Source organism: Callorhinus ursinus, unplaced genomic scaffold (genome assembly GCF_003265705.2).
Source record: "Callorhinus ursinus isolate GAN/ISIS: 27379988/994484 unplaced genomic scaffold, GSC_fseal_2.0 scaffold2, whole genome shotgun sequence".
NCBI classification, from domain to species: domain Eukaryota; kingdom Metazoa; phylum Chordata; class Mammalia; order Carnivora; family Otariidae; genus Callorhinus; species Callorhinus ursinus.
The window spans coordinates 79,107,703-79,122,394 of record NW_027397064.1 but is presented as its reverse complement, the minus strand read 5'-3'; the positions used below and the strand labels follow the sequence as shown (position 1 = coordinate 79,122,394).

At 32.3% G+C, this 14,692-nt stretch overlaps 1 protein-coding gene across 10 annotated transcripts in view; it reads left to right on the top strand.

Moving 5' to 3' along the window:
• Positions 1 to 14,692, top strand: part of MBD5 (methyl-CpG binding domain protein 5) — a 459,856-nt gene that overhangs the window by 312,600 nt on the left and 132,564 nt on the right. The window contains exons 1-2 of one of the 10 annotated variants that reach the window (XM_025856194.2): positions 4,495 to 4,560; positions 11,871 to 11,990. The exons of 7 other annotated variants lie outside the window; for them this stretch is intronic. The gene's annotated coding sequence lies outside the window, so the exon portion shown is untranslated. Of the gene's footprint in view, positions 1 to 4,494; positions 4,718 to 11,870; positions 11,991 to 14,692 lie in introns of those variants that run through there. 2 more of the 10 variants (XM_025856186.2, XM_073884207.1) reach the window with 2 other exon arrangements.

The following is a 14,692-nucleotide window of genomic DNA, read 5'->3' as shown; positions in this document are numbered from 1 at the left end:
CCACATCATTGGGCTCCCTGCTCAGAAGGCAGCCTGCTTTCTCCCTCTCCCTCTGCCCCTCCCCTTGCTTGTGCACTCTCTCTCTCTGTCCAATAAATAAATAAAATCTTAAAAAAAAGGAAAGAAAAAGATGTACATTTGTAGCCAACTGTGTGCTTGTGAAGGACCAGTGTTATTTGCAAAATGTCTTAGGTTGCAGCATTATAACAACTACACATTTATTTAGATCTTTTTAATTAATTAAAAATAATATGTGTATCTTTTATTTAGGGTAGAGTGTTAAAGATTTTTAAGGTAGTTATATAGTGTTAGTCGTTATAGTTTCTAGATAAAATACTCTAAAATCCTGCAAATATTATTTTTTACTTTAAAAATTGCACACATTACAACTCTAAGGAAATAATAGCGAAAGAAGAGCTTTTTCCAAAATATGAATACAGTTGTTTTCATCACTTAATTTAGTAATCATCAGTATCATATCCTTAGCATGTTCTTCTAGAACATTTTTGAATTTGACGTTATAGTAACTTTCTACTATGAAAAAAAAAACAAAACTGATGGAAGAATATTTTATTTCCTTAGGGATAGAGTGAAATGTGGGAGTTTTTTAAGGAAAATTTACTTCCATAAATATTTGGAGTAGGAGTCAGCTTGAAGAAACTCTCACTGGCCAAATCTGGGACAAATTGAACATCAAAATAAATAAGGATAATAATGAATTATAACACCTTTAATAAAATAAGAATCTCTTAGCGCATACTAATATAAGAAAGAAAGAAAGAAAGAAAGAAAGAAAGAAAGAAAGAAAGAAAGAAAGAAAGAAAGAAAGAAAGAAAGAAAGAGAAAGAAGGAAAGAAAGAAGGAAAGAAAGAAAAGAGAAAGCTCTTCCTTATGCCAACTAATACAAGGGATAATGGAGTTAAAAAATCATCAACAGATGCTAAAATCAGTGGGTAAAATTTTATATAAAATAGTTTCAAAATATTCTCCCACAAATTACTTAAACAAATTAATTTACTCCCACAAATTAATTATAAAGGAAATTTAGTAATTTGACAGTGGAGAAACTGGTGGACATCACATTAACAAACTAATCAAAACGACCAATATTGGATTAAACTAACATTTCATGTGCTTCCTGATATGATGTACTTGAAAAGGAGAAAGCATTGCCTCTATAGTATTCCCACCAAGATGCATAACCTAAAGCTAATCAAGAGGAAACATCAGACAAACTCAAAATGAAGAACATTAAACAAAATAACTGGCCTGTGTTCTTGAAAAATCTCAAGATCAAGAAAGACAAAAAAGGCAGAGAAAGTTTCCATTTTTAAGGAAACTAAAGAGATTTTAACAGCTACATGTAATGTGTGATAATGGGTTGGATCGTGGCCCATAGGTTAAAAAAACAAGCATAAAATGCTACAAAGGCATTACAGGACAATTATCGAAAATTGAATATGAACTGTGGATTGGATATATTAAATTTCTTGATTTCAAAAATTGTATTGTTGTTATGTAAAAGAATATCCATGTCCTAAGGAAATGCTTATCGAAGTTTTTAGAGGTAAATTGGCACATTGTTCCAATTTACTCTCGAAAGAAGAAATTAGATACTTAGATGACAAAGCAAATGGGGCAAATTGTAAACAATCAAGGAATCTGGATGAAGTTTCTGTAGAGTTCCTCATCCTATTCTTGTAACATTTCTCTAAGTTTGATTTATACTGAGATAAAAAGTTGTAATACTTTCTTTGAGTTTGAGTATGCCCACTGAGAGTTAAAACCTACTTCAATATAATGGGTCAAGTTGTTCTAAGTATGTAAGGGAAAAGGCCAGACCTTAGAAATGTATCCCTTGTTCTTTGTCCAAATTGATAAAATTATGAAGCAAAATTAATATGATTAATAATCCCCCTCCTTCAAGAAAAGGTCATTTATAGTATATTTGTGAGCATGTTAAATTCTTTATGTTAAATGTACCGTTTGAACTCAGGGTATTAATATTTTAAGTAAATGCACTTAGAGGATGTACAATAGACAGCTATTTCAAGAGACACATAAAACTACTACATCTATTCTCTCCCCAACTTCCACCGCACCTGCCACACATTTACTTATTCTTCATGCCCCACTTTACCTGGCTAATTTAAGTGTAACAAAAGCTTTGTCCAGGAACCTTTTTTGCCTTCTACAGTTTATAATAAATCATTGTCACCACTCTATAAAGGTGATAGATTATGTATTAAATTGAGAAACATGCTTTTTAAAAAGACTTTCTATTAAGAAATTGCCTAGTTTTTTATACTTTATGTCAGAAATTACTATAGTATATTTTATCTCAAAAGAGGGATAATTACTAAAATAACCTTAATTTTTAATATTTTGAGTACATCACAATTTTTTCACTAGGCACTATATATTTATAGTGTGCATGTTATTCACATATATTATGTATATATTTATACATATATACATATAAAACATAATTTTACTTCATCTTTCTCAAATTCTGCCTTCTTTGTATTCATAAGATATATAGTCTTTATAAACAAATCAGTATTTTTTTCTAGTCAGAAGTCAAATACTACTTTTTAGTTGTTTGACATTGAGAGTTGGCAAGTCAAAGAAAAATCCAGAGGACTAAATTGTACTTTAACTTTTTGAAGTTATTTACCATTTAATAGACAATCAAGAGGCAAAGACTGTCATAGATTCAGATATCAGCTGATTCATTTTTGAATACAAGAGTCTAAACCAAAAGTGAAAATGTAAGTAAGAGAGGTAACTAAGAAAGACTATGTATGTGTGAACATGTGAGTATGTTTGAAGTAGGTTTTTTTATTGTTAGTTTTTTATTTATTTAAGTAATCTCTGCACCCAACATGGGTCCAAACTCACAACCCCAAGATCAAGAGTCACATGCTCTCCCAACTGAGCCAGCCAGGCGCCCCTGAAGCAGGCTTTTAAAATTGTTTTGATGCTTCTGTGTAGGAAGGAATATTATTACTCAGCATTATAAATATTAAGAGATGAAGGATTGTTTCCTCATGGAAAATTTAATAGCTTTCTAAGGAAAGGTAAATATATAAACCATTACAGCAAATAAACTAAATTTTTATTTTTTTTAATTCCACCAAGAACTTTATAGTCTACATTCAAAATGTATCATATAAAACATGTCAATAATACTTTTGCCCTTTTAATGACTATATAATTTATCTGAGAAAATGGTCATGTGTCATCATGTAAAATTATTTTATAGAATTAAATCTTGGAGCTCTTATTTATATAAGAAAGGATTCACCTCCAATACTGACCTACTTTTTTTATTCAGATTTTTTTAGTGAGTGTCTCACATCAAGATTTGAAGCGAGAATTTTATTGTAATATATTAAGAAAGAGAAACTCATTCTTGCTGTGTTTCTGTAATCTGAATATAAGGTTATATGATATTAACAACCAGCAGATGGAGGGAAAAATGATCTAGGAAGCTAGGCTATAAATGCTAGGTTTATTCCAGAACTTAAAGATTTTCAAAATTTTGCTAAAGCTTCTCTAAACTGTCTGATCTTTTAGTAGGAAATTCATAATTTAGAGTGGGAAAGAAAGACACAGAATCTCAAGGTAAGGTCTGTGTCACTTCAGATGATATCATCATCTTCTTACACTTCCTATGAAGGCCACTTTTGGTTCTTTAATCTCCTAACTGGTTTGGTTCCAAAGAAATAGCTCAATTGGGAATATAAAAGTGATTTTTTTCCCAATGATTTTTCACCATAATACCAGTATTAAGACTCTCTTAAGATTCTCATTCATCTAGTGACCTTCCTATAAAAAAAAAAGAATGTATTAAATTCACTAGTGATTGAATGCCCTGTTAAAAAAGCTGCTTTAGCTTGTATTCATTCATTCATTCATTCATTCAGCATAAATCACATACATTCGTGCTAAGTACTATGGTTGGATTAAAGTTGCAGGCATAGAAGATATATCCCCATTCTCAAGTTGTTTATGACAAGCAAACTGAACCATGACAATGCAGTATAGTAAATGTGATAAAAGTGGTATGATGTGCTATCAAGATACGTAGTAAGAGTTCCTAACCTATACTGGGTAGTTTGGGAAGTCAGTGATTTTGATTACCAAAGATGGGATTAGAAAAATATGAGCTGAATTTTGTGATCCAAATCAGTGTATTTATAGATAAACATTAGTTTCATTAACACTAGCAATTTATTGAATGTCTCTGATATGCTAAATGTTAGAACAAATATGATCTTGTCATTTGTATTAAATTTCTAAAATAATAATAGTAGACTTTTTTCCCTAAGAAAATATTTGCCTTATTTCTTCTGATTGTTAGGCTCTTTCTGGTTAACTGTTATACACCAATTCAGGTCATACCACTCATACATACCATTGGCATTCTGAGGTAACCAAGGAGAACATTATGGGTTCATTAATGAAAATCTATCCTTTACTACTAAAAAGCCAACACCAACTCATGGCCTACTAATATAGTTGGATCATTACCTTCATCCTTGTGTGTGGAGGACGGTAAGTCATTATTATACTGTGAGCCATCACCAGTAGGAAAAGCGTTATTTTGCAGTGTTTCTGAAAAGTAGTAGTTATGAATTTAGAGAAACAGCCTTGAACAGAGAGAGATTTCTAAATACAAGAAAAAGTGGGAACACAGAAATTAGGATGAAAGGTAAGAAGATGGGAAAAATTAGCAAAGAGAACATAAAACTCAAATGAAGTAGGTAATAAAAGAAAATATAGTGGGCTCAAGAATTTTGAGGAGTTTGATGGTTAAATATCATGCAAAAAGACTTAGTGGAAAGTCACCGGTACTTGAGGTTGAGAGATTGGGCAGCCATTGTTGTTTCCTACAATTCTGCCTCTGATTTCCAGCAGCTCTGCTAGCTGGGGAACTGAGGAACAGCAGTTTAGCCTATGAGCAGTTGTTCTAATTAGCTCTTTCTAGTGTAATGAAGACCTCCTGTAGTTGCATACTGGAATAAACACATAGTTTAGCTGTATATAGTCCTTACCTAATTTTTAAAAGAATTATGTGTTGATATGGTTACAAAATTAAATTTTAACTTTGGTAAAAACAGACTTTAGTAAACACTGAAAATTAGTTCTATGATATCACAAAAAAGCAAGCAGACCTAATTTTTGAATAGAATTAACTATTCAAATTTTTGAAGGAGCAGGGGCGCCTGGGTGGCTTAGTCAGCAGAGCCTCAAACACTCGATCTCAGGGTCATGAGTTCAAGCCCCACATTGGATTACTTAAAAAGTAATAATAATAATGAATAAATAAATACTTTCTAAAAAATATACATATATATAAATTTTTCAGGGAGCAGAAAGAGATAGTATCTCTTTTTTTTCAACTAACATCTTTATTCATGGAAAAAGAAGTGTTTTCAAAAGTGTGTGGAAGCATAAGGAAAGGGCATATACTTAAAGAATCTAGTCTGTGTAGAAACCATCTTTCAACTAAATCTTTCAAAAGAGTATCTTTGATAAGATTTTTTATTTATTATTTTGTATTTCTACTCATGACTTTGGTAGATTTCAGTCAACTCAGGCTGTAATAGCTCTTGTTCAATGATAGTATTCATTATGGTGAAAAGTACATATTGAATAACAAGATAATGACTTAATGTAGTAATGATCCTTGTTGACTTGTATCTGATATGGGAAAATAAATAAACATGTTCTTCTGTATTTGTTATTGAAAGGAGAAGCTATACGAATTCCATTTTTGCTTTCATTTATTATACATTATATCCATTATCTTTCCAATAACTGATAAACCATAAGACTTTCTGGATCAAAGTGTGTTAGAACCTTCAAGATTTGAAAATCTCAAACAAACAGTATTGATATTGTATAAATATTGATGATGGCTGAACGTAGATGGACAAGCTTCCGTCTAAATGCAAGTCAATTTTTTATTTATAGTGAACTTTTTTATTTTATGTTAATCACCATACATTGCATCATTAGTTTTTTGTTGTTGTTGTTGTTGTTTTTAGTGTTCCATGATTCATTGTTTGCATATAACACCCAGAGCTCCATTCAGTACGTGCCCTCTTTAATACCCGTCACCAACTAACCCATCCCCCCACCCCCTCCCCTCTAGGTTTTTTTTATTATGTTATGTTAATCACCATACATTACATCATTAGTTTTTGATGTAGTGTTCCATGATTCATTGTTTGCATATAACACCCAGTGCTCCACTCAATATGTACCCTCTTTAATACCCATCACCAGGCTAACCCATCCCCCACCCCCCTCCACTCTAGAACCCTCAGTTTGTTTCTCAGAGTCCATAGTCTTTCATGGTTCATCTCCCTCTCCGATTTCCCCCCTTCATTTTTCCCTTCCTACTATCTTCTTCTTTTTTTTAACATATAATGTATTATGTTTCAGAGGTATAGGTCTGTGATTCAACGGTCTTACACAATTCACAGCACTCACCATAGCACATACCCTCCCCAATGTCTAGCACCCAGCCACCCATGCCTCCCACCCCCCACCACTCCAGCAACCCTCAGTTTCCTGAGATTAGGAAGTCCTCGTATCAGTGAGATCATATGATACATGTCTTTCTCTGATTGACTTATTTCGCTCAGCATAATACCCTCCAGTTCCATCCACATCATTGGAAATGGCAAGATTTCATTCCCTTTGATGGCTGCATATTATTCCATTGTAAAGATGTGGTATATATATGCAAGTCACTTTTTTTGGAGAATCTGAAACCAGTTACTTTTATTAGAAGATACTCAATGAAAACATGAACCAAATAAAATGCTCTCAGTAGTCATCAGGTGACTCAATCCCTTTTTCTTTTTGTAATACTTACTAATTAGAATTATTCATAATACTGTTATTGACTTGGTGGCTTTCTTCCATTCTCCTTTTTCAGTGCACAGATTCCTTTTAAATGTTGAATCTAGGCTTAGCTGATTACCTTCCTGACATAATATACTGAAATATTTTATTGGGTTGGAGAACCTTATTAGATGCAGTTTGCCACACCAGAATGTTAGTACATAGCACACAGCCTGTTTACTTGTTGCAAAAAAATAAGAATCTTTATATATGTGAATGTGTTTACACAGATCAACCTGCATGTGCTCATGTATTTTTTTATTACAAAGTCAGATAGAATAATTCTGAATGTATATGTAGGTATTTAACAACCCTCAATCATCTTATCATTTACAATGTAAAAAACCCTTGGAGCCATAATAAGCAATATGATACCAGGTTCTGTATTTTCTTTTTTACCAGTCTTACTAAGGTGTCCTGTGTTTTTTTTTTTTTATTTTTTTAACCTCCATAAATTACAATTAGTTAGCAAGTGCCTATTGAACACTTTCTAAGTGGAACCTAAAATTTAAAGTGATATTAAAGAGAAGTAAATGAAAGCTTAGCGCCCCTATTGACCTTTCATTTCAGTGTTTTCCCATAGTAGGAGAGCCTGAAGGTGACCATTCTGTTCCCTTGCCCTGGGGTTGAGGTATGGAAGACAGAGTACATCCTGTCGGGATGCTGGGATACTGAAAAAGATGATCTCTCATGCAGATGTACTAGAAAGCAGTACTATTTTAAATACTTGATCGCTATTCCAATATAGTGAATTTATTTTGAATTCAAGGTAACCTTTTAGCTAACATTATTTAATGCCTGCTGTATATAAATATTATATTAAATATTGATCTTGAATGCCACAGCCTTGGACTTTTCTCTTATTTTAGCATCCTTTCCAAAGTATTATACATGTTATTAATGAAAATACTATAAGCACAAGATCCAAAATACCATAGTTTAATAGCATGTCTTAGGCTTACTGCTAATACGTTAGTAATTTTATTAGCAGCTAGGGAGTTTAAGGAAGAAATATTTTTAAATCATACATTTTTGTTCAGTCAAGATTCTTTACTACAAATAATATAATCCTTTCTGGTCAGTTCAACAATAAAGGAGACATGTTGAAAGTTATTAATTAGGTAGCTAATAGACTCCAGCAGGGCCAGAGAGCAGCTCTGAAGTTACCCATTAAGTAACATTGTACAAGCATATTCCAGAAGCTCTTGTAGCAAAACACTGTTTCCACTGGCACCAAGCACTTAAGATGCATCAGTCTGAATGCCACTATCATCCCCAAAGAACCTGATGTCTCCACCAACAAATCAAGTTCTCCAAGAGGAGTTGCATCCTCAGGTTGCTTACCTCCAGTTGCAAATCATACTCTGTGAATTCAATTGCTGGAACCTAAGGTATTTATTTACCTAGCTGTAAGACAGTCTGAGAATGCTAGTTTTCGGATTTTTGCCTTAAGAAAACTGAAATCATACTATAGAATATTCACAAAATACAGACATACCTCAGAGATATTTCAGGTTTAGTTCTAGACCACTGCAATAAAACAAATAGTACAATATAAGGTAAGTCAAATAAATTTCTTTGCTTCCCAATGCATGTAAAAGTTATGTTTATACTATGCTATGATTTATTAGATGTACAATAGGATTCTGTCCAAAAAAAAAAACAATATACACACCTTAATTAAGAATTCTGTATGTCTAAAAAATGCTATCCATCATATGAGCTTTCAGCAAGTTGTAATCTTTTTGCTGGTGGAAGGTCTTGCCTTGATGTTGATGGCTACTGACTGATCAGGGTGGTGGTTGCTGAGGTTGGGGTGGCTGTGGCAATTTCTTAAAACAAGACAACAATGAAGTTTGCCACATCAACTGACTCCTTTTTTCATTTGAACACTTAGAGGGCATTGTAGGATTATTAATTAGCCTAATTTTAATATTATTGTATCTCAGGGAATAGGAAGGCCCAAGGAGAGGGAGAGAGACAGGAAAACAGCCATCACTAGAACAGTGAGCACACACAACAGCAAATGCTGTTGGAAAAATGGTGCTGATAGACTTGCTCAATGTAGGATTGCCACAAACCTTCAATTTGAAAAACACAGTATCTACAAAGTACAATAAGACAAAGTCTACCTAGGGTGCCTGGGTGGCTCAGTTGGTTAAGCGACTGCCTTCGGCTCAGGTCATGATCCTGGAGTCCCGGGATCAAGTTCCACATCGGGCTTCCTGCTCAGCAGGGAGTCTGCTTCTCCCTCTGACCCTCTTCCCTCTCGTGCTTTCTATCTCTCATTCTCTCTCTCTCTGAAATAAATAAATAAAATCTTTAAAAAAAAAAAAGACAAAGTCTACCTATATAAGGAAAGCATTCAAAACCATAGGTAACCAATATCCACAAATAACAGTGTACTAGATTAATTTTCATCTTAAATCTTCATTCGTCATTTAAAATTTCTAGGGTTCAGGTACAGGTCATTGTCTTCCTCTGGGAAATTTATCCCAATTTTTGCCTTCAGTAAGCACCTAAATTATTTTCTTAGTGAGTCACTTCTACCAAATGTTAGCTCTTTTAACCATCATTCATGCTTGAGCTGAAAGAGAGGAGCACATCTGCAATTATAAGGCAGGGTTTCTCACCCTCAGCATTATTGATGTTTTGGAATGAAGAATTCTTTGTTGTTGGGGGCTGTCCTGTGCATGTTTAGCAGCATCTCTGGCCTCTACCCACTAGATGCCAGTAGCATGCTTGCAAGCGCATACACACACACACACACACACACACACACACACACACCCATAATGATAATCAGAGTTGTCTTCAGACATTGACAGATGTTCCCTAGGATACTAAATCATTGCCAGTTGAAAGCCACTAAATGCAAGTATGTCTTTGCTTATGAACAATTTATGGAAATAAATAGAAGCCATCTTTGACTACTTTTTCTCTGCTTCTTAGAGGCTGACCATTGATGTTGTGATTATAGGTCTCTCACTACTTCCTCTAAATTCTTTTCTCAAAATGTATGAAATTATATAAATCTAAAAAGGAGGTTGAAAAACTAGCTCTTTTGTGTAGGACCCTAGTAATTCACTTGCTTCCTCTAGTACTTCCCTTTTGCTTTGTCTTCTTCCCTTTCTGTCAGTATAAATATTCTGTATCCTCTCCCTTCTCCAAGGATAGTCTTGATAGTGGGTACCTATAGGAAGGAAAGAAGGGAGGAAAAACAAAGCTGGATCATAGTTTGAATTTAAACTTCGTGCTTCAGAAATTTGGTGAATTGAGTACATATTTCTTAAGGTTATCGTGGGAACAAATGAACTAAAAGTATCCATTTTGTCATTACATTAAATTTACTTGAAAAGATGTTCCCACAATATAGAAATTATCAATTATATAGTCAGGATTTGGGATTGAGCCTGAAAACCTTCTTTTAAAAAACTTCCTGCATTTCCTTTTGAAATGCAGAGCATTTCAATGAACTATAGATAAGCCATATAAATTGTTTTTTTCTTTTAATGCATTCTGCAGTATTCATTAATTTATATATATTTTCATTCCTTAAAAAATGATAGTTTATATAAGTGAAATGGTTTTATATATTAATCCTTAATTATTCTAAGCAAAGATAAAATAGTAAAAAATCAGTTTAATGACCTTTGGTTTCTTGATAAATTTCAAAGTTGACCTGAATCATATTGCTACTTTTTCACGTTAACCTCCAAAATTGCTAACCTGTTTTAAGAGTTTAGGAGTATACCTTTCCAAAATTGAAGAGTAACATCTAATTTCCTTACATTAAGCATTTTTTTTACAGCTTAATAAGTTATAGCTTTACAAGTGTGAGGGCATGATTAAATTTCTTTTCATATTGCTTTTAAGTAGAATAAATAATTCAACTTTTTATCAGCATAGTTTCAGTTTTTATACTATATCATAAATAGCTCTTCAGCTGTGTTAGAACTTTCTTCCTTACCAGAAATACTTAAGGTTTTTCTGTTATTAAAAAAGAGAGAAATGTTTATCTTATATTATCTTGAAATAACTCACTAACTCTAATCAATACATTTTTATTTATTAATTTTGGCTAGCTTTACTGTAATGCATCTCCATAGTGTCCATTAATCTAATTAAAATTCAGTCAGAATTTGATATAGCTTAGGTATATTTTAATAATATATATATTTTTTCATATATAGGAAATAGTTTCATATATAGGAAATTCATATATATATAGGACAAACACTTTTTTACAAATTTGTGATTAGGTAATTACAAACATATAATTATTGGCTATCTATTGTCCTATTTGGAAAATAAATTTTTTTGTGGCTTACATCTTCCTATTTTTAATATTTGTGAAATTTAAATTTTACGTATTGTACCAAATGAAAAGGACTTAGAGAAATTAAGGTAAAACATATAAAAATATTAAACATAAGAAAATGATATTAATACTTTATTGTTATTGTTAAAATTAAAGAAAATATTTAATTGGAAAAAATTACACATTTTTGCTAAAGACTTCATTGCTATATTAAAATTTTTTAAGAACTAGAGCTTTTATTATAAAAATAACACCAATTTGAAAATATTCAAATAGCACAGAAGTGGAATAATTAGAAAATCAGTATGAAGACATCTATTTTTAGCAGTGTAACAGATTACTCTGAAGAGCTGCCTTAATACAAAATAATCAAATCCTGCGTAAAACTTAGTTACTTCATTGCTAAGTTCCACAGGTAGAAATAAAATCTTAAGCAAGGATGAAAAAAACTTGGACTGAAACTAAAGTATAAGCAATAAACATATGACAGCTGGGGTCTTCTTAATGGTAAATGTGAATAACAACAATTATTCCAGAAGAAAACTATAGGCCAATAGCAAGACAGAGAAGCTGGAAGAAATAATTCTCACTTAAGGTAAGGGGTTTCATCCTTTTGTTTTGTTTACAGATTTTGTCAACCAAAAATGAGTTCATAATTAAAATCCAGCAAACACATATGGAAATAAGCCACCATGAGTGAGAGCAGAAAAGACAAATTTCAGATGTAAACCCCCACCAAAGACTGAAGGTATTGCAATTAGCTCATATAAAATATATAAGAACAAATTTGAAATGTTTTAAAAAATAAGTTGGCAGTGGAATATATAATTGCCAATGAAAAATAAAATTTTAATAAATAGATATATTGGTCAGAATTTAGTCAATAAAATAGAAACTATTCCAATTATCTTAAAGGGACTATTTAATACAGGGAATTTGCTACACAGGTTATTAGAAAGAACTAGAGAAATGAAGGGAGGATAACTGGCAAAGCAAATAAAATGGAAAAAGGAGTAATATTTAGTGCTCAGAAGCTGCTAACATTCCTTGGTTGGAGCCTGCAAGCCTAAATCCACTGAGGTGCTGTTGTAATTATATCACCTCAATAAGAGCTGGAATTACCAAAAAGTTACTGCCTCTTCTCAAACTACTGGGTTCCAGAATCACCTTATCCCTACTGTCCAACTAGCAATTCATTCCTTATAAGTTTAATGGGTTAAAAATTAAGGAGAAAAATCAGAAATAAACAATATTGTGAGTAAAAATACTCTACTTAAAAATCAAGTAGATATTTAAAAGAGAAGAGGATTCTATGGACACTTTATACCAATAAATTGTGAAAACTTAGGTGAAATGCACAAACTACTAAGAATTATACCTTACCAGAAATGACTCAAGAAAAAATTGAAAGCCAAGGTACTCCTATAACCATTAAGGAATTAAATATTTTGTTAAAGCCTTCTCATTAAAAACACACACACACACACAAGTCTCACATAGTTACAACTGATCTTCGGTCTTTCAAATATCTTAATATTTCAGATTTACTCATTTTAATGGAAAAGAGAAAAAGGAAGAATTATTCCCAAACTCAGCTATATACATCTATATCAAAACCTTAATATTTAAACCAAACAAAAACAGCAAGAGAAAGGAAAAGTACAATTCATTCTTATTTATGAATGTTAATATCAAATCCTACACAAAACTTTAGCAAACAGAATATAACAGTGTTTAAAAAGGAAAATACATCATGATCAAGAAGGGCATCAAAAGAATGCAAGTATGGTTTAACATTGATGGCAAAGGGGTGGGATGTATGCATGTCATTTAGCATAGCAAATTAAAGGAGAAAAACATGGCATCTCAATAGATATTTTTAATTTAAATTAAAGTTAGTTAACATATAGTGTCGTATTGGCTTCAGGAGTAGAATTTAGTGATTCTTCACTTATATATAACACCCTGTGCTCATCACAAGTGCCCTCCTTAATACCCATCACCCATTTAGCCCACCCACGTCCCTCCATCAACCCTCAGTTTGTTCTGTTGCTAAGAGTCTCATGGTTTTCGTCTCTCTCTTTTTATCTTATTTTATTTTTCTTTCCCTTCCCCTATGTTCATCTGTTTTGTTTCTTAAATTCCACATATGAGTGAAATCAATACAATCATATTTGTCTTAATTAGTAAATGACTTATTTCATTTAGCATAATACACTTTAGTTCCATCCATGTTGTTGCAAATGGCAAGATTTCATTCTTTCTTAATGGCTGAGTAATATTCCAGTGTGTGTGTATGTGTGTGTGTGCGCATGCACATGCGCACGTGCAATACATCTTCTTTATCCATTCATCAGTCAGTGGATATTTGGGCTCTTTCCATAATTTGGCTATTGTTGATAGTGCTACTATAAACATCAGGATGCATGTATCCCTTCAATTCAGCATTTTTGGATAAATACCTAGTAATGCATCTAAAGATTTTTTTTTTTTAATTTTAGTTGACTCATTCATGGAGGAGAAAAAACCTCTTAGTGAAACTGGAAAGGAAGGGAAGATTCCCTAACTTGATAAAGGGTATCTACCAAGAATATGCAGCAAATACCATTTTTACCAATAAAATCCTAGAGGCATTTTCTTTAAAATTAGAACAAGACAATTAAACATTGTAGTGGAGGTCAGAGTCCTCACAACAAGAACAGAAAAGAAATATCAAGTATAACCATTTGGAAAAGAAGAAATTAAACTACATTCATTTGTAGATCGCATGTTATTTACATAGAAAACTCAAAATAATTTACAGGTAAACTCATTTCAGAAATAAAATGAGAGTTTAGCAAGGAGACTGACTATAAAATCAATACACAATAATAAATTACATTTCTAACATTTAAAAAGTTAGAAAAGATACTATTTACTACATCCACAAAGATGTAAAATACAAAGAAATAAAAGTGTGCAAGATCTTTATGAAAAACTATAAACTTCATTGAGGAACATTAAGTTTAAGTGGAGAGTTGCACTAATATTTTTGATTAAATATAGACAAGATGTCAGTTTTTTCCAAATTGGTTTATAGATCAATGTGATTTCAGTGAAAAATCCTAACAGGGTGTTTGAAGAACTCTACTTGGGTCTAAATTTTACATGGGAAAGCAAAGAGCCTAGAATAGACAACAGACTCCTAAAGAATAAGGTAAATGAATTTGTTCTGTCAGATAACAAGATTTGTTATAAAGTGGAGAATTTAAGAAACTGTGGTATTGGCAGGGGGATAGACAACTTGACCAACAGAACAAAATATGTTGTTTTGAGATTGCTAAATATGTGATAAAACTTTTTTTTCAAAAGCAAAAGAAATAATGAATACAAAATTTAAAGTAATGATGCCTTCTGGGGCAGTGAGTTTGAGATTAGAGGTTAGGTATGTGTTCGTGGGCGTTTATTATT